This window comes from Sylvia atricapilla, chromosome 2, assembly GCF_009819655.1.
Source record: "Sylvia atricapilla isolate bSylAtr1 chromosome 2, bSylAtr1.pri, whole genome shotgun sequence".
NCBI lineage: Eukaryota > Metazoa > Chordata > Aves > Passeriformes > Sylviidae > Sylvia > Sylvia atricapilla.
This window is the reverse complement of record NC_089141.1, coordinates 65,066,702-65,085,498: the sequence shown is the minus strand read 5'-3', so window position 1 is coordinate 65,085,498 and position 18,797 is coordinate 65,066,702. Positions and strand designations below refer to the sequence as shown.

The 18,797-nt window shown below is 42.5% G+C and overlaps 1 protein-coding gene across 4 annotated transcripts in view; it reads left to right on the top strand.

The window, feature by feature from the left end:
- Window positions 1-3,452: 3,452 nt before the first annotated feature.
- The window catches only part of KLF12 (KLF transcription factor 12), a 232,740-nt gene continuing 217,395 nt past the window's right edge, over window positions 3,453-18,797 (top strand). For 3 of the 4 annotated variants that reach the window (XM_066313390.1, XM_066313391.1, XM_066313388.1), the window contains exon 1: window positions 3,522-3,584. The gene's annotated coding sequence lies outside the window, so the exon portion shown is untranslated. Of the gene's footprint in view, window positions 3,585-18,797 lie in introns of all 4 variants that reach the window. The other variant, XM_066313389.1, reaches the window with a different exon arrangement.

The following is an 18,797-nucleotide window of genomic DNA, read 5'->3' as shown; positions in this document are numbered from 1 at the left end:
CCATGTGATATTGTCAGTAGTGGGACTCAATAAAAGTGATTCAGTAGTACTGCTCTGCAGGTAATAGGGCAGAATTCGAGAAGAACTACAGAAAACTTCTAAAATCACACATAAACACACTTGTTGAGCTTTAGAAAAAGCAAGCAACCAAAAATGGTCAGTGGGCTGGTTTGTTCTCCTGGCTTCAAAACTACAATTTTCTAATTTTAGAATAATATATAGCAGTACACTGTTAAGGTTCCTGTTTCAAAATTTAGGACTGTGTTTCTGAAAAAATGCTGAAAAGTCCTGTTGATTCAGAAGAAATATAATTAGTTTCTTCTTTCAAGGGGAAAAAAAGAAGAAGAAAGAACTTTCTACATATTGAGAAGCACAAAATGTTTTCAAAGTATTTCTGTGTTAAATGTAAGCCAGAACATTTTCAAACAGACGATATATGCTCAGCTTTGTTAAGCTGGATGAGACAGGAAACAGAGGGGTCAGGTGTATGGAGTGAGCCAAGATGTTGATTTAGTAGGACAGGTTTTCCATAAAGGCATGTGATTGAGAACTACATTTCTCTATAAATCTGTGTAATATATCAAATATTAATGTGTAATATCCCTACTTCCGTATCAATCTATTGATATATAATCATGTAATACATTCCTCTTGCAAATGTAGCCACATATTTTTCTGCTTTAGATACTGCCCTGCAAATTCATGTATATGGGTAATAGTTTTTAGTAGCAGGCAATAGACCATGTAAACAGCCAACATAGCACATAATGAAACTCAAGAAAACGAATTTTATCACCCAATGTCAGTCAGCCAACACCTCTCCTAGATGATTTCTTTAGACATTTTATATAAATGAATAAAATATTTCTAAGTATGATAAAATCAATATCGATGTTTTAAAATATTGTATTTGAGATTCAATGGAAATGAGCTTTGTCTTTTTCTCTGGGCACAGCAATGTGTGTAATGTGATGCTTCTCTGTTACACACCTTATCACACTGTCTACATGCAATCTTCTCCTTGCTATCACTATTCATTTTTCATGTGCCAAGTATTCATTAATCCTTTAACCTCAGTAGGTAGAAACCAGGTTTTTTTCTGCAGAACACTCAGCACTCCCTGTTCCAAGTGGTTAAGAAGGACGAATGTTGTTAATAGTCACTTTTTTTATTGATAAATCTGAATATATGCTATGCATCTGTCCAAGGAATGTTTCCAGCTGTCTTTTATAGAAGCCTGCTTCCTATGGGATTGCATATTTTACCTTTTAAAACAAGTGTTACAACGTTAACTTTTGACTTGGGTGAAATCTAATGAATCACATATGTAACTTACTGGGAGTAGCTGGAGCTGGTTCTGATCTAAACTACTAGCATAAGGAAATATGTTGCTTAGGTCATTAGACTGTATTTTAACTCTATGCTCACTTTTCTCCAAAGGAAATTATTAGACCAGAGGCAACATTACAATAGCAAATCATGCCTAATCCCCTTTATGGCTTGTGGAGACAGATATTTCTGTTTATAGCCATTTTAACATTTCTTGTTTATTATTTTGCCTTTTTTTTCCCTTGTGGAAACAGAGGAAAGATGCAGAGACAAATATGAAAGATGAAATGTGAAGGGTTTTATTATCCAAACCATTTATGCCAAGAGGAGGCAGAGGACCATTACAGGGAAAGAGATGACTAGATGTATTTCTGACAGCTGGCATGAAATCCTCTCCGGGAACAAACATTGGTTCTGGTTCTTCTGGCTTCCTCAGTAAATACTGTGATGAGCAGCAAATATTAGTTTGTATTTACTGAAAGTAATAGCATTTTAGCAGTAATTATTTACCTGCTCTCTGCCTGGCTTTCTGTGTAAATACACAAGCTGTATGGGCATTTACAAACACTCTCACATGGCAGGTCAGCCTTGTAGACACGGGATTCATCCCTCTTTTCACTTTTTATTTACCCAATAATTGTTATGACTGGGACTTTCAGGAACTGTTGAGCTGACTGTGAATTTGAGAGAATAAGGGGTGGGACTCATAAAGAACTTGCCGTTTTCTACCTGCTCTGACCATTGCTTCTGCCAGAGGCCAGCACAGCACCCTGATTATTCAAAATGCTATTAAGCTTCCTTAAACTGAACGGCCCGCGACCATTGCCCAGAAACCATCTGAGCAGGCAGCAGTGGTCAAAGCTCACCTGCGCTCTGGCCACACCGTGTTTACTTCACGCAGCACGAACCAAGGGGAGGAGGTCGAAAACACCCACATCAGCTTTACATTAACAAAAGGCTCTCCAAGGCAAGAGAAACCCTAGGTAACCTGTCAGGCCAGCTTAATAGCTTCAATATTGCCCAGGCATGGACCAGGAACTTTCCATCAAAATATTGCACTGTGTAAACACGTGTAAGAAGGCTTTTGAAAAGAAATAGAGATTTGCTTCTTAAGGTTTAACTGATTCTGGGTCTGTATTTTTGTTTCCTAAGGTTCTGAAAGTTCTTCTTTTAAAACATTAATGCAACAAAGACTTTATGTTTTAAACAAACTTTAAGATTATGGAATCTGTTCCTCTCTCTGTTGTTATTAAAACCTTTACAACCCAGTATCTGCAGCCCTTTACGTGAGAAAAACCTTCCCCATAAAGGAAGTTCTCAGCTTGCAGGGGCGCGACTCGGGCTTACACGCGCTGACCAAAAAAACCCCACAACCCCACGCCTCGCATACTTCTCAGGAGCTGCAGTCTAGCTGCGCGAAGAGAACAAAATAAGAGAGCAGGGAAAGGCTTGCGGCGCTCGGCCCCGGATAAAAGCGGGGCCGGGGCCCGGCCGGACCCTGCGGCGGCGCGGCCCTGGGGCGGTCACATCGCCCGGCGTGTCCTTCTCCCCCGGGACGCCCCTCAGTGTCGCGGATGCCTGTCCCCCCGGGGCCCCTTCCGCGCTGCTACCGCCCCGTGCCGACCCCTGGGACTCCCCTCCGCTCCCCACCGCCTCCTACCCTCGGGGCTCCTCCAGTCATCCCCACCGCCTCGCCCCCCTCAGTGTCCCCTCGGCGCCCCGACAGCCCCGGGCCCCCCCACGGCCCCGCATCCCGCCGTGCCTCCCCCGGCCCCTCCTTACCCCGCCCCGCCGTCAGCGCCCCCCGCCCCGGGCCTCCCCTGGGCGCCCCCGCCGCCGGCCCCGCCCGGCCCCTCCCCGCGGCGCCCCGCTGCCCTGCCCCTCCCCGCGGCCGGCCCGGGGCCGGGGCCGGGGCCGGGGCCGGGAGGGGGAGGCGCGGCCGGGCGTTCCCGTCCCCACCCCCCGGGGCGGGGCGGGCGGCGCACCGGGGCGGCCGCGGGGCGGGGGCGCGGCCCCTCCCTCCCCTCCCTCCGCCCGGCTGCCGGTGGGGGCGGGGACGCGCCGCATGCCAGCGACGCCACCGGCGCCCGCCGTGGCCGGAGCAGGGGCCGGGAGCTGGGGAGGGGGACACCGGTCCGGACCCTTTGTCTGAGCGGCCGGCGGGGCGTCGCGGCGGCCCCACGCGAGGCGCGGCCAGGCGGTGCCGGGAGCCTCCACCCCCGGCCCACCCTGCCCGGGCTCATCATGTGACGCGGGTAAGTCGGCGGCGAGCGAGCGCCGCGGCTCCCCGGGCTGCCCCCATTCATTTCCCGGGGACGGCCGCCGGCTGCCTCCGCCGGCGCGGGGTGCGAGTGCGCGGGGCACTGCCCGGGGAGCGCGGGCCGGGCGGACGGACAGACCCTGAGCGGGGACCCTGTGTCAGGGAGGGAAACACTTTCTTCTCCTGCTCTGCCGCTTCTGCTCAGGTCTGTGCCGATTCCCTTTCTTACCAGGATAAACGGCTAACGTGCGTGGGTTTTGCTGCTGCTGTCCCGGCCAGCCCTCTATTTAAAAAAACAAACAAACAAAAAATCGCTCCTATACTGAAGTGAAATAATTTTAAAGAACAGGAGGGGGGGCAGGGCGCCCCGCCGCTTCCCCCGGCGCCGCCGGGGCGAGCCGGGGGTTAACGGCGGTGCCCTCCCTCCCCCGCTCCCTCCCCCGCTCCATCCATCCCCTCCTCCCTCCTGCCTCCATCCCTGCCCGTGCCCCGGCCGCAGCGATACCGGGCTAGGGTGCTAGGGGCCGGCCCGAACTTTTCCCTCAACTTTCCCGCTGAGGCTTGAAGAGGGGGAAAAAAGGGGGTGGGGGTGGCGGTGAAAAAAGCGGGGGAAGAATAAAAAGCGATAAACGGGGAGTGATGAGCAGCGAGCTGGGAGCGCCCAGCCCTTTGTGCTGCCGTTCCCGGGGGGAGGATTGTGGGTGGGGGCGGGCGGCCCCCGTGCGCAGTCGGGGCTGGGCAATTATTTTATAAAAACAAATACAAAAAAGTATGAAGTGTAGCGCTCTGTGAAAAATCGAAGCGTAACGCAGTATAGGGGGAAAAATCTGACTATAGCACGCTATGGGGGGAAAAATAAAAAGGCAAGGGTGTCGTGCTGTATTACCTTCTACAGAAATAATTACCTTCTGTGGAACAAATGCTCGCTCTTGCAGAAGTCGGGAGCTCGGGGAGCAAACCGCTGGTATTTACATTTAACGCGTGAGCCCGGAGCCGCTGCGGGAGATGGGTTACCCCATGGCATCAGCGTCACCCTGTGAAGCTCTCCGAAAGCTTTCCGCCGCTGGGATGAAATTTCCTCTGGGATGAGATGTGGGCTCCTCTCCGCCTCCCCCAAAATCCTGCACCACCGCTGGTGCTTGGATGTTGGGGGAGGCGGATAGGAGCTACCAGACGGGTTATTTTATATTCCCCTCCCCGTGGTTTGCAGGCATGCGATGCTCCGGTCCAGACAGCGGTTTTTGGGTTTTGGGGCTTCTTTTTTTTTTTTTTTTTTTTTTTTTTTTTTTTTTTGGGATCTTGGCGTGGCATTCAGTCCCGCAAACAAGCTTGCGTAGGAAATAAGATATTTTATGCGCTTAGAGGAGGTACGAGCCCTTTCGGTAGGAAGCATTGAGGAGAAGTTCACTTGATCGGGGTCTATATAGAGCTTGTAAAATTCTGCTAGCTCTTGGCAGCCCACCTTCCTCTGAGTAAAACAGTAAACTAGTTTATTTTTTAAATTATCCATCGCGAAGTAAATGGTGCTCTTCTCCCTCCCTCCACCACCCGTTTTTTGGTTTTTTGTTTTTTTTTTTTTTTTTTTTTTTTGCTTTTCACTTTTCGTCTCGCCAAGGCAGGTAGATTATGCGCGGCAACTTTGCGAGGCTGCTTTATATAGCGCTGGCATATGGGCTCCATTTTCTGCTCTCTGGTTGGTCTACAACTCTGAAATGCACAGGAACAGCAAAGTGGTCGCAGCGTGGGATTAGTAACTGGGCTGAATAGGTCACAGATGGGGCGATAGGAGCATTTTATTAGTGACGTAAGGCTGCATAAACCGAGTCTGCTGCTTTTTTTTTTTTTTTAGTATATTATTCGTGCTGGGAGAGGGGGAGTGTCTTGAATATCTTTTTAATGGGACGTAATCAAGTTGAAACCGCTCTCTGCAAGCTGGCATGTCACCTGTCGTCACAAACCAACCGCGCATAGCGAAGGGAAACATTGCGGATTTTTTTTCCCTAATGTCTTTTTATTTTTTTCCCGTCCCCGTGCTGCCGGAGGCTTTGGCAGCCGCCGCTACGCTGCTGCTGGCAGGTGCCCGGGCTGGAGGCTGGTGGATGACATCACCCCCTGGGTGACACCCATGCGCGCCCCTCCCCGGGCCAGCACCCCCGCCGCTCCCCCCAGTGCCTCCGCAGCAACAGTGGTGGCATTTTCCTCTTCTTACTGCTTTTTCTTTCCCCTTCAAGTATTTTTTCCACTGGCTTTTTTTTTTTTTTTTTTTTTTTTTAACGTTGCGCGTGGTATCTGGCACTGGGAGGAGGGGAGCAGTCTGAAGAGCACCTTTTTTGGGGGTGAAAAAAGGCTTTTTGACAAAGACATATGCCATAGGCCATTTGATGAGTGAGCGCACCTATGCTGGATGGCTGGGAAGGAGTTTAGGATATGGGAGATACTGTTTGTTTTCTGCTTCTGATAGTGAGGCAATGTTAGATGTGTGAATAGGGGGGATGGGAAATGATGTATTTTAAATTCTGTCTTTTCCCCCTAGCAATAGTTCATTATAATATTTCCAGGCCTTTCTTTGCTTTCTTGTAGAAAAACCTTTTCTGGAAAGGCAGGCAAAGACAGTCCGAGAAGACTCTGTATAAAAACTTTTAAAAATAAACTTTAAGATTCCAGGACAGGCTAATCATGGAGTTGTCCTCTGCCAGCTGTTTCTGTCAGGATCAGCCAGACCTGAACATGCACTAGCAGAGTTTCACTCCAGATGTGAGGAGGGAAGAATGTGGGGCTGAAATAGCTCTTCCCCTGGGAGATGTTAGAATGGGGTCAGCAAAGGGCTTGGGCTACAGAACCCTGTGGTAGTGACTGTTTTCCTCTTTGCCTAGACCAAGGTGATGTGTGATGGTAACTACCACATTTAAATAGAAATACAGACCATGTATTTGAGGAAAGTGGGCAGTGCCTCTCCTGGGTGCTTGGGGAGCTTCTCTGCTGCATAGGGGAGTTGCAGAACATCCGTGTAATTTGCTGGAGTTTTCAGGGCTCCTGGGGTATGCCATTGTTCAGATTTTGGGTGGTCTGTAAAATAATGGAAAGTTGTGTGCCTTTTCTCCTGGCTGGCTGCACGATGTCCACTTATGCAAGCATTCCCTGAGATAGAGTGCTGTAGCCTCCTTGCTTCAGGCTGCTGGATGACGTATGTGAGCCTTGCACGGCTGCTGTCACCACTTCTCTGCATGGCCAGCCTCCTTGCTCTTTCCTTCAGTAAGTCTTACTTGCTTTGTGGAACAGGTCTCATCAGTACAAAGTTGGTTTTGATCAAGTCTTAGTTTGAACCAAGTAAAATAGAGGGTGGATGATGTGTTTTTTCATTTGTGAAGATGAAGCTATGAAAACACTTATTTTTACTGAAGTATCTTCCTTTTGAAATACTGTATCTTGATTTCTTTGTGGGAGAATGATTGTGGTTTGCCTTTCTTTGACATAGCTAAAAAATGTGAGTCAAAAATTAATTTCCTGAAATCAAAATTTTGTTTTTAGAAAAGCTGAAATGGATGCAGCACCCAGACTTTGACCTTCTCAGTTCCTGACTAGTGGTTGTTTACTACAGCTGCAGCTGTGCATTTTGAAAGAGGAGGAGCTGCAAACACAAGCATGCTCACTTTTCCTGCTAAGAGGAAAACATGTAATAATCATGCTGTTTAAAAGTGAAATATTAAGTAAAGTGTTGAGCAGCCAGGTTGGGGCTTTTCCTTTCCTTTGTGCAAATTATGCTGTGCTGTATTTGTATGACAAGTTTTGAGTCTTGCAAGTGCAAAATCTGAAAGCATGAAATGACTATGTTTCCTATGCAGTAAAAATTATTCTTTTTTAAATTAAATTCCTGCTTACACTAGAAAGGAGAAATGCTTTTGCACTGTAGTACTGAGGACACTGTCAACATTGTTCGTGATTGGAAAAAATTCTGTGTAACCTTACCCTGTGTTCAACAACTGAACTTTAGACAGTCCTCTTGCTTCAACTGAATGATTTTTTGAAGTTGTTATTAAATGCAACCCCCCGAAACAACAGCAAAAATTATATTTGACGATTCAGTGTCAAAATTATTGCTTTGGTTTATAGCTAGGCAGATGTATGTTGACAAACTTGATTGAAGTGTTGCTCAGACCTTGTGGCACTGTTGCAAAAGTGAGTAAAATTGAACCAATCTAAGGGAAGTTGTGGAGTCAGTTTTGGTTTTTAGATATATGTGTGTATGTATGTGCATGTATATATATATGTAAACCCCAGCCCTAATCATGCTGTGTTTGCATTTTGAATCTCTCTTCTGTGCAGAAAGTTTGCTTAGATTTTGTGCCCTGAAATATTTGAACTTTTCCATACTTCTGCAGAGTTTGGTGTGACTGATAGGTTTGAAGTTTATGTGAAGTCTGTGCTCGTTTGCTCCCAAGCGACGACTATAAGAGATTAACTCAGTTGGTCAGAGCATGGTGCTAATAATGCCAAAGCTGTGGGTTCTGTGCCTGTATGGGCCATTCAGTTAGGAGGTGGACTCAATGATCTTGCAGGTCCCTTCCAAGTCAGAATATTTGGTAATTCTACAATATGAAAAACATACACTGTTCTTTAATTAGTTCTGTTTACCTTTTGACAGCAGAGAACTCTTAAAATAATACTGAGAGACAGAAAGAAGAAGGAAAATGAATGTGGCTTTTCCTGAAAGTGTATCTATACTGTATGTAACACAGCGCTTATGTGAACTTTCTTGAGTTGTGTGATAGCTCTTCATATTAATTAGAAGGCCATATCTAAACTTGGGACTAAACCAAAATTGAGTATTGAGGTATTATGTACAGGTGGTGCGGTGTTTTTTTGTTTGTTTGTTTGTTTGTTTGTTTGTTTTTAAAATCTCTGTCTGCTACAGAATGATGTGTTTTGATCTGGAGAAAATAAATTTAAATGATGGGGTGCCTTGGTTCTGTAGCTATTTCTGTAATTTCCTGGAGTTTTGGATGGCATGAACCATCCAAATGTTTCTCAAATACATGGTAAAACTTGGGAGTGAATGTGTAAAGTCCTATGATATGTATTCAGGGACTGTGTGCTCTATACTGTCTGTTTCTTCATGCACTCAACATCTGTACACATCAACTTCTGTGCTAGACGAGTCCCTTCAGCCACAGCTGCAAGGGTAGGACTTAACCTCGGTGTTGGGTTGCTGATTTTTTTTTTTTTTTTTTTTTGTTTTTAGTTCAGTAAAATCACAAGCATGCAAAAGCTAGGGTTTATTGGAACTAAATGACTGTGTATCAGGATCAAGGGAGATGCTATGATTAAAAACTAATGAAAGTATATACCCAGCGATACTAAATAAAGTTGGCCATGACTGTCACTGGCCATTTGACACTGACATTTCTGACCCTCTGAATGCGATCCTGGTAATGTCTGTGAGTTCTTTTTTAAATCTAGTTTATTTATTTGTGCACGGATTTGTTTCCTTTTTTTTTTTTTGTTTGTTTCTTGTAACAAACGCCCTCATGTGCAGTGGTGTTTATCCTTTTGTGGGTGGCTGGCAGCGCTGGCATTGACAGCCTTTGGAATTGCAGTGCAGACCAGCACCACTTGAGTTAAGGAATGTCTGGTTAGCAGTAGCAAGCTTTTGTCCTCTCTGTGAACCAGCCTTCAGGACGGGAATGAGGCGTGCTCTTTGCTAATGGCTGGCACGGTATTTGCTACATAGCAGAGTAATGATGGGACTCAAAAATCCCGAGCTTTGTTCCTCGCCTGGCTGTGGGGCGAGTGTGTTCTCGTTGTTTAAACATAGAACAATCAAATGCATGACCTTGGACATCAGCACTGCTAAGGGGATAATTAATCAGATGATGTATCATGTCAGGAGACCCGAGTTCTAGTCTCGTTTTTGTCATGTGTCACCTGGGACAGGCACTTTGTTACCCTCTCTGTAAGGTGGTAAGCAGTGACCCTAATTCCCTGTTAATGCGGGGTGTTGTCCAGTGGTCAGAGCAGCAAAGAGCACGAGGTTTTGCGTGCTAACGCTGATCCTCCTGATGACTGCCTGAATAATTCTTTTTCTCTGCCTTGTCCAAGAAGAGCTTTTCTGGTGGTGGTGTTGCATCTCTGCTCTGGAGCCTTACAAGTCCCCGACAGCAGCATGGGCAGCACAGTGATGCTGGCAGGCTGCGTGGGTGCAGAGGGTGTGTGCGCAGAGCTCAGGCCAGCTGGAAATAAGGTCACGTCCATTCCCAGAGTTGGAGATACTATCAGTGAGCTCTGGAAGCCTTCCTGAGCATGAGTGAGCTCTAATTCTCATATGCTTTGTTCAGGTCTCGACAGGCTGCCATTGACAGGGGTAAAGGCAACTATCTGTAACCCAGCATTTTCTCTCTGTGGATACCTGAGAGAAAATCTTCCCAAAAAAGTACCCTTTATAGAAAAAGTACTGAATTTTTTTCTTTTTCCTTACCAAAATTGTCAGAAATGGATGGTGTGTTCTCGGATACTTTCAAATCAGACTTTGAAGAACCAGTCACTGAGCATTTCTGTTGAAAGGATTCAAGTTTGTTAACTAGAATATGCAGTATTAGAAATTTGTTACATCAGTTTCAAAGAATACCTATGGCTTGTTATTTACCATGGATATTATTCCTTTGTTTTTTTCCCCCATAGTACCAGCATTTTCAGATGGTCTGCAGAAAATTGAGGAGACCTTTTATAGCAGACATAATAATATGTTGTCATCTGAGGTAGCCACTGAGCTATTTAGGATTAATGATATCAATTGCCAATTCCTCCTAGAAAAAAAGGGAGATAATGACTATGAGTATTACATAGTAACATTTGACAGGAATCTGAGCAGGACTTAAAATCAGAATAATATAGAAATGGGATTTTTTTTTTTTTTAATCTGTCTTTATTTTAAATGTTTAATGCTGGCATGAAACAGTTTTGAGTTAGACTTCAAATATCGGTTGGCAGTGCTCTAGAAGAGCATGTAAAGAGCTGTGATTGATGACACTTTAAAATCTTTTAAAGTGTTGGACAGTAGTTGGAGCTCTTCCAGTTCCTTTTTCAGAGAATCTTTCAGTTGCAAGAAAATTGCAAGTGGGAAATGAAAAGATTTTTCTTAAGAAAAAAAAAAGTAGAGAAAAACATTCCTTTCCATTTTCTATAAATTGGTAACTGTTACATGGTGACTTAATTTTACTTGTTCCATCTAGCCAAGGAAATCTTTTCTGTAGACTGTGCCCGACACAGTTTTGAAAGGAAAAAATGAGCTTTTGAAAGTGAGAGCATGCAGAGTTGGTGTAGTTAGGAGGCAGATTTGGAGGCTGCTATTTCTGATAGCATTGCCATTTTCACTTTTTCTTTTGAGATATATATTCAGCTAACTCAAAATTTAGCTAAAATGTCTTTGTTGAAAGAGTCTTACATGTTAATATTTGGAGACCTCCTGTTTTGAGAATGTGGTAGATTTGTAATTTTTGATTGTGGCTTTAATGGGATAAAGCTTACAGTAGTCACATCAAACTCTTAAACAGAGTAAACTGAAAAAATAATTACATTTAGTGCACTTTCTCTGCTTTGCATCCCAGCCAGTATCTGAGATAGGTTTATTTTGTGCTTGCTGGAGATGTGCTGTCCTTTGGGTTTCATATGTTGCTGGATTTAGGAACACAGCATTTCCTTTGCATTGCAATGCTAAAGAAGTATGTGGGGTAGGCAGGGATGGAAGGCTGAACTCTGCCACCTTAGACACCTGCCTAAGTCAGTTCTGGGGGACAGTTTGGATAAAATACTTTCCTTTTCCAAAAAAGAGGAGCTAAGTTCATCCTCGCCTCAGAAGTGTGTACTAAAATCACTACATCAGAATAATTCTTACGGTCAAAAGACCTTCAGAAAACTGCTTTCTGTTGGCTGACAGTACAGGAAGTCTCAGATGTTTAGTTCACACATAAATGAGTACATTGTGCTTGTTAAAAAATAAGTGAGAGAGCACTTGCATTGCTCAGATCCTGGGAGAAACACTGGAGGGCCCTGGAGGGTTTGGAGGCAGTGAGGAAGGAATATCAGTTTCTGTGGGCTCTTCTTGTGGCTTTAGTTATTTGGTGTTTAACTTAATCCATAGTGAGAGCAGGTAGACCCAGCCAGGCTGGGATTTTCTGTAGTAGGGACAGCATGAGGAGCTTAGTGGTTTGGTACCCAAGTCCTCTTGAGGGCACAGCCTGAAGTTCATCAACAGAAATGAGAGGTATTTTTACCTTCAGATCCCATTCCCACCCCCTGCCCCTCCAATGCTACTGAAGTTACACTTGTGTGGCTTTCATGGGCACATCTCTTTTTCTTGCTGTAAACAAAAAGGAAATAAAAAAAGAGGAATTAAAGTAAAAGAAGGAAGTTTCTTCTTGTGATGGATTCTGAGTGCAGTTGATGCTGCATGTTCCCATCCATCAGTTCTCATCCCTGTGTGTTTAGTTATTGTGCTGCTTTCTGCCTGTTGCCAGCAGCGCTGCCTGGCCTCTCTTTGGGCGAGGAATGCTGCACTCTTCCTCTTGCTGTAACCCTTCTATTGAAAACTTTGTCATTAAAAAGCTGAATTCTTACAAGGAGCCACATTTTCTGCATCCTGGATTATTTGAAAGTGGCTCTCTTTTAACAAAAACTGTAGCCACTTTAACTGCTCCCCGTTCCTGTATTTTGTATATCCTGTATATGTATATCCTGTATATGTAGAGTTGTATTTTTGAGACATCTGACCAAAGAAGCCTTTATAGAAGGCTTTTATATATAAAGAAGCATTTATATATATGTGTGTGTGTGTATTTGTTAAAATTACTACTTGCTTTGCATAAGGGTTATTTTCTCAGTAATTCAGTGCCTAACTGGCAAACCCTTGGAGCAGGCCTGCCCTCCTGAAGGTGCATCATTCTGTGGCACAGAGAGGGAAGGGTGGGGTGAAGCTGTTCCTCTGCATTTAGTAGTGGCTTCCATAGTGTCTTTCAGACCACAGCAGGCCAGGGTTACTCCCATACCCAAGCTGACTCCTTGCATATTACTGGGATATCAAAAATAGAAGTGTGAGGTTAGTGTGAAAAGCCTTTTCATATTGCTGATGTATTATAAATACGAAAATAATCAGTGGAAATACTCTCCTTGTGTTAGACAATGTTAAAACTAGTTCAGAAAACCCAAAAATTCTAATCTCTCAAAGAATCTATAGCAGTAATTTTCAAAGGAGAGAACAGAAATGAGACACATGCTATGGCAATCATTTGGTATGATCTAAAACAGTAATTCCAGTCAGTGTTTGACAGACATAATAGAGTTTTCAGTTTAAAAGTTGAATGACTAGACTGCAGCTCTTTTGAAGCTTGAGGTTTGGCAGCTTTGTCAAGTACAGAAATTGTGTCCTAAAAGCATCTTGACAGTGCTGAAGTGCCGTAGAACAAGCGAAGCAACAAAGCCACATTTAATCAACATATAAGTTGCAAAGACTTTTAAGGATTTCTGCCTGGATGAGTAAGTTTGAATTTAGCCACAGATGTTCATAGTCTTAGTTTGTGGTGGACAGGTTGGCATTTAAGCAAATTGCGTAGGAGGTGTACGAGGTGAATATGGTATACTCACTGGAGGCAGGACTTAGTGAAGTGAGAAGAAATATGTATTATAGTGTGGGATGAAATTGTAGTTTCACTGATTTGTATATCAGAAGAGACCATTGTGATCATCTAATTCAATTAAAATAATGCCATCAGTAGAGTATCACTTTGTCTTGCAGCAACCGTACATAGTCTCTTAGAGCTGGAACATTTTCTGAGTAGATGTTTGTAATGTAAAGAACTACGCAGTGGGCAATCAACTGTTGTCCTTGGTGAGCTGTTCCAGTGGTTATAATTACTCCAATCTCTATGCATTATTTCTTCCCTGAATTTATCCATATATTTGGCTTCCAGCCACTTAACCTTGTTAGACTTCTGTCTCTTAAATGAGTGATCAACCAGTCTCCTGTCAATTCCTTCTCTGTCTTCATTTTCAGAATATGCATAATTGAACAGTGTTTTACTTTGTGGCTGTTAAGGACAGTGAATCGATTTAAATAATTTTGACTTCAAAGTAGCGGGCAGAAAAACTTGATTTAAACAATCAGTTTGTCTTGTTTGGTTTCTGCGGTTCTTACTCATTTTCCATTCCCAGTGCTGTCTTTTGGGTAAAGGATGCTTAGTGTGGTGATATACAGCAGACAAAATAGTCTTTACACAGAGTATACTCAAATTTTTATTTGAGAGAATGCATTGTGTGCATACCTGTGTATTTTAAAAGTTTATGGAGTTAGTGTTCGTTTGCTATGTTTGAATTTTCAGATGTTTAATATTACAGTGTGACTGATGTGTTTCTGATTTACTGGGTAGTTCAGTTTTACGACTGACTTTGTCAACTATACTTAGAAATTGGAGTTTGTACGCCATGGAAAACACCATTACAATATTTTTAAAATAATATCTTGGTTTCTTTTTGACATGCTAGGTTACTTTAAGTATCTTAATAAAATGTATTAGTTTTGCAATTAACTTTTATCATGAATAAAGGAAAAATAGCACTTAGTTTTTAAGAGAAACTCTCCATTTCTGTTAAAAATATCCTGGGGAATTTTAGAAAATTTAGAATTTTAGTAGCTATCACCCTTCAGCACATTGTTTATGTTAAAGGACTGTAAGAGAAACATATTTACCTAGTTTGTTTTGCTTATGGTAGATTTTTCAGCTTCTGAATAACCTTTGTGGTGGTTGAATAAGCTGTGAGAAATAAGATATTCTTTCTGCACCTGCTTATTGATTAGTTTGTGTTTCAGTTTTGTTTAGTCTGTTTTTTTTAGGGTAAGTAGTTTCTTTGAAACTTGAACAGCAAATGAGTACTGCTTGGGCATTGATGAAAGAAGGAATGTAAACTGGTTTCATAAATTCAAATGTCATTTTTGTGAAAAATTTAAATAAGAGAATTTTTCAGTGTAACATATAATAATGTTACAGGAAAAAAGCCATTTCTTTGCCAGACAGGTTTTGGAGCAGCCTTTTTTAGCCTGCTCCTTCTAAACATTTTCAAAAGGTGAGATCAGCCAACCGCTCTTGTTTTGTGAAGCTGCATATGAAAATAATTTTTTCGAATACTTACTTTTTTCCTCAGCTGATGACACTGACACCCCAGTTCTCAGATGTCTTTTTGGGCATGTCTATTCAATGTATTATCTAAAGTATGAGAAAGGATGCTCATGGGCCAAAGATACCGGCTGAGCAGGAGCACCCAGGCTCCAGTGTTCGGTGCACTTACCGTCTGCTGCACTTCTCAGATCATCAAGTCTCTTACTTTGGTTTTGGTTTTTTGGGGTTTTTTTCTTCCTATGCTTTTTCAAGATGATTTCAAATTTATTAATGCTGCTGTTGGGATAGTCCACTCCCTCTCCCCTGCAACTGCTTTTCTTTAATCATCCCGGTTTTTAAAGAGTTACCTGTAGACATACCTGGTGGTTTTGCTGAGCTCTGCTCGAGCTGGGGAAGTTTTGCTCTTGAACAGTAATCTTGTCTTTGAAGTCTTGTGGATACTCAAACAAACCAGACCTTTTCACTTTAATTATTTCATTTTTTGGAGACATTTTTCAATGTTTAGATATACACTGCTCTATTTCCTCAGTCTTTTCAAAGAGATACAATAACCTAAATAAAACTTAATTTTTGCATATTCTGACTTTAAAACTGTGATTGTAAGTAACCTTATTTTACAGGGAAACTAAAGGTGGGCCTTTGTCTTTTTTTTTTCTGCCTTCTTCCTAACTTCTTGAAATAGCAGCTAAAGACCAAAGCAAGGCTTGCCAGTTTTGTCATTGTGCAGTTTCATTCAGTGTGTTAACTTCCTTTCTACTTGTATTTGTCATGGAGCCAGGCAAAATGATGTGAGACTCAGAGCTATCAAAAAGTAGTACAGTTGGAAAGGTAATTTGCTTCTTCCTCAAAGAGAGAGAAGGAAGCTTGTTGGCTGTTTTGCTTTCTTTTTGCAAATTGACGTAACTAGTGCAGATCCTGTGAGAAGGATCAGGGCTGGAAACAAGGACCATTGTGCTGTCTAGCCTTGTGCAGCAAGTTAGAAAACTGGAAAGTGGTGGTCGGTGGAAAGGTTTTACAAATGTGTCAAGCTACATGAGAGCAAAAAGAACCAAGTAAAGAGCACTAGAAATACATCTCGGCACGATGGAGGCTCTCTGATTAAAGACTCTCTTCATGCTCTTGAGAGAAGTTTAAATGGGTGGTTACTTACCTGTGTTTTAAAAAAGGAAAACTAAATACATTACAAAGCTAATTTTACAGTCATCTCATGCACTACTACTGCAAAACAAATTGGCCTGTGAGGAAAGATACCACCTTCATAAAATCCAGATTAAGATCAGATTGAGTTTTGGTGGTTTGTTAGTCCCAGCATTTGCTCCAGTTCCTCCCCCCCTTGACAGACTGTTCAAGATGCTTCAGTGCAGCATCTGTTGAGGCTTCCAATTGGATGCTTTCACTTTCCTCTGTTGATCTTTCTACTGTTTATGATCTTTATGTTCTTTAGGAACCACCAGTTTATTAAGAAATGGCTCTGTACTATCCAGCAGTGATGTGCAAGGCTCCTGGATAAAGCTCATGAATGTCTTGACACACAACTTTTCAACTTTGTCATCTGAGTACAGTGCTTTGCATGGCAGAGAAGAAACGTGAGCCTAAAGCATCTGTGGTCATTATCTTAAAATCTTTTCCCTCCAAAGACTAATACTGATTTCATTTTTTTAATTCAAGTGGAATGTTTAGGTTTTGTTTCTTGTTCTTCACCAATAATGGTGCTCTTGCTTTCTCCATGCAATGACTGTTAGCCCTTTTATCTGTTTTTACTTTTGAGTTTTTAGGATTTTTTTAATGCAAAATTAATTTCTATTGCACAATTCTAAATGTAAAAACCAGTCATACCTTAATTTACATTTTCATGTTATAGATGACATAGCATGTTACAGGTCCCTGAAGCCCTGAGTTTCTGCTGAGGATTTATTGCAGCAGTTCCTGAAAACAGTGTGGCGAGGCAGTAACCCCTTGGTTTCTGGGTTGGTGCCATAGGCAGCTGGAGCTACACGTCATGGCTCAGTGCTGGTGTCTTGTATTACATTTGGGAAAGCTTGTAGTACCTCACAAGTTGCTACATGGAAAGCCACTCCATTTCTTTCATTTACATCAGGTTGTCAGATGCTTTTTGTGCCCTGCTCTTCTGTAAGTGGGACAGCTGAGGTTTGAGGTGACCATGACTTAACTTGCAGTCTAGCAGGAGGGTCCCGGGGGTCTTTTCCTCTCCTTCCAGTCTGTGTGTGGTCTGCCTTTTCTATGTGTCCTTGTGTTTGTTCTGCTTCCAGGATCTTGGGAAAGTATTTCTGTTTTTTCCCATCTGTTTCCCAGTTGAGCTCTTGGATTCTGTGTTGCTCTTCTCTGGGATGAAGGCAGGATGCAGGGGAAAGAACCTACTAAATTGAGAGGTATGGGGAGGACATAAATGGTCCAAGAAACGTGAAGATGTGTGTTTCATGAGTAAATGGTGGCAAAAGAAAGCTTTCTTGCTCAGTGTTGACTGAACAAAAAAAAAGTTTGAAAACTACTTGCTGCTGAATATACATACCATGCAACATGGATTTCTTGTATTGCAGTACTGGTTATTATCCCCTGAACATCTTGTCCATTACTATCATCTCAGTCATGAGCTGTGAAATGACATTTTTTATTCTGCTGACAACTTTGAGACTTGCTGCAAGACAGAAAGTGGTTGTCACTTCTTTGGCAAGAAGTTGATGTACCTAGTGTGATGCCTGGTATGTTGCGTTAAGTGATTCTATTGCAATGGGTTCATTTTTGTTGTTAGAACAATCCTCTGTTGTAGTGTCAGAAGTCTTCTGGCTGCTCTTTTGAGATTTTGGTTTTTATTTTGTATGCTGTTCTTGAATACAAGTATTTGTAAATTGCAGATTTGTGCTGGATGCAGGGAATTGCTACAGCCGAAGTCCATGAGTTTACATCTGGAGGAGGTTCTCAAGGGGCTGGTGTTTCTTTGGTTACCCTGAGCCACCAAAAAGCATCCATGTCTTAGGCAGTGTTGAGTTTCTCTGAGTAAGCAAAATGTAGCATCTTGAGCTCTGGGTGTGTTTTGTGTATTAAAACTGTCACTGAAGGTGTCTTGTAGGTAGATGGGAGCAGATGAGAGGGTGTGATATGTGTTTCTCTAGATGTGTTTCACTGTATTCTTTCAGTGATGCTTTAGAATCTTTGTTTTTTAGAAGAATGTTTGGACACAAAATGCTTTCCAAATACATAATTTAAAAACACATTACCTGGCTGTTTGGAAACAGAAGTCGTACAGAACTTCTAACAGACAGGAAAATGGATTTCTGTGTTGCTTTGATCTACCTTCAGTATGCAAGAGCACAAAAATACTGTCGCAGGCATCTTGTTTTAAAGTTTTAAGTCTTCATGTTTATCAAAGTGGAATTCATAAATTTGTTATTTCTGTTTAAGACCTTACTTTTTCCACCTTTCTTCTTCTGGTAGAGGTACTATGTTATTGCTGCTTAGCCTATAATCTTGCTTCTTCCAAAGATCCCATCAACAAAATTACTTTGAGTATATTTTGTGCACCTCACCATTTATTTTATGTCTGCAGGATGCAGTGAGCAGTCATGCCTTAAATTGTTGTAAATATTTGTCAAATAAGAAAAATAGTAGAAAAAAGATCAAGTAAGCAGCATTCTGTTACAACATGCTACTCTGTTCCTAGATTTGATTTCTATCTTCATTAACATTTGAACTTTACTATGGGATGCGTAATAATGTTTTTAGAAAGGGTGGTGAGATACACACTGTAAGTGATGTACTGACTGGTAATTTGGAAGTCATTCAGTAAGTGCCTCATTTATTACACATGCAAAATGAATGTGTTGCTGTTTACTCAGGATTATTATTTTAGGTCTACCATTGGGAAAAATACATACAAAAGCTGAGTAATAAAATGGTTTTAATATGTGTGCTTCAGGTGGTAGGCTCCACAGAGATTTCTGTAGATGCTTACTTCATTACTTCAGCTGCCTCTGCATGCTGATATTTTTTTGGAAGATATAAGGAAAAGTGTAACTTCTTTGTCAGAC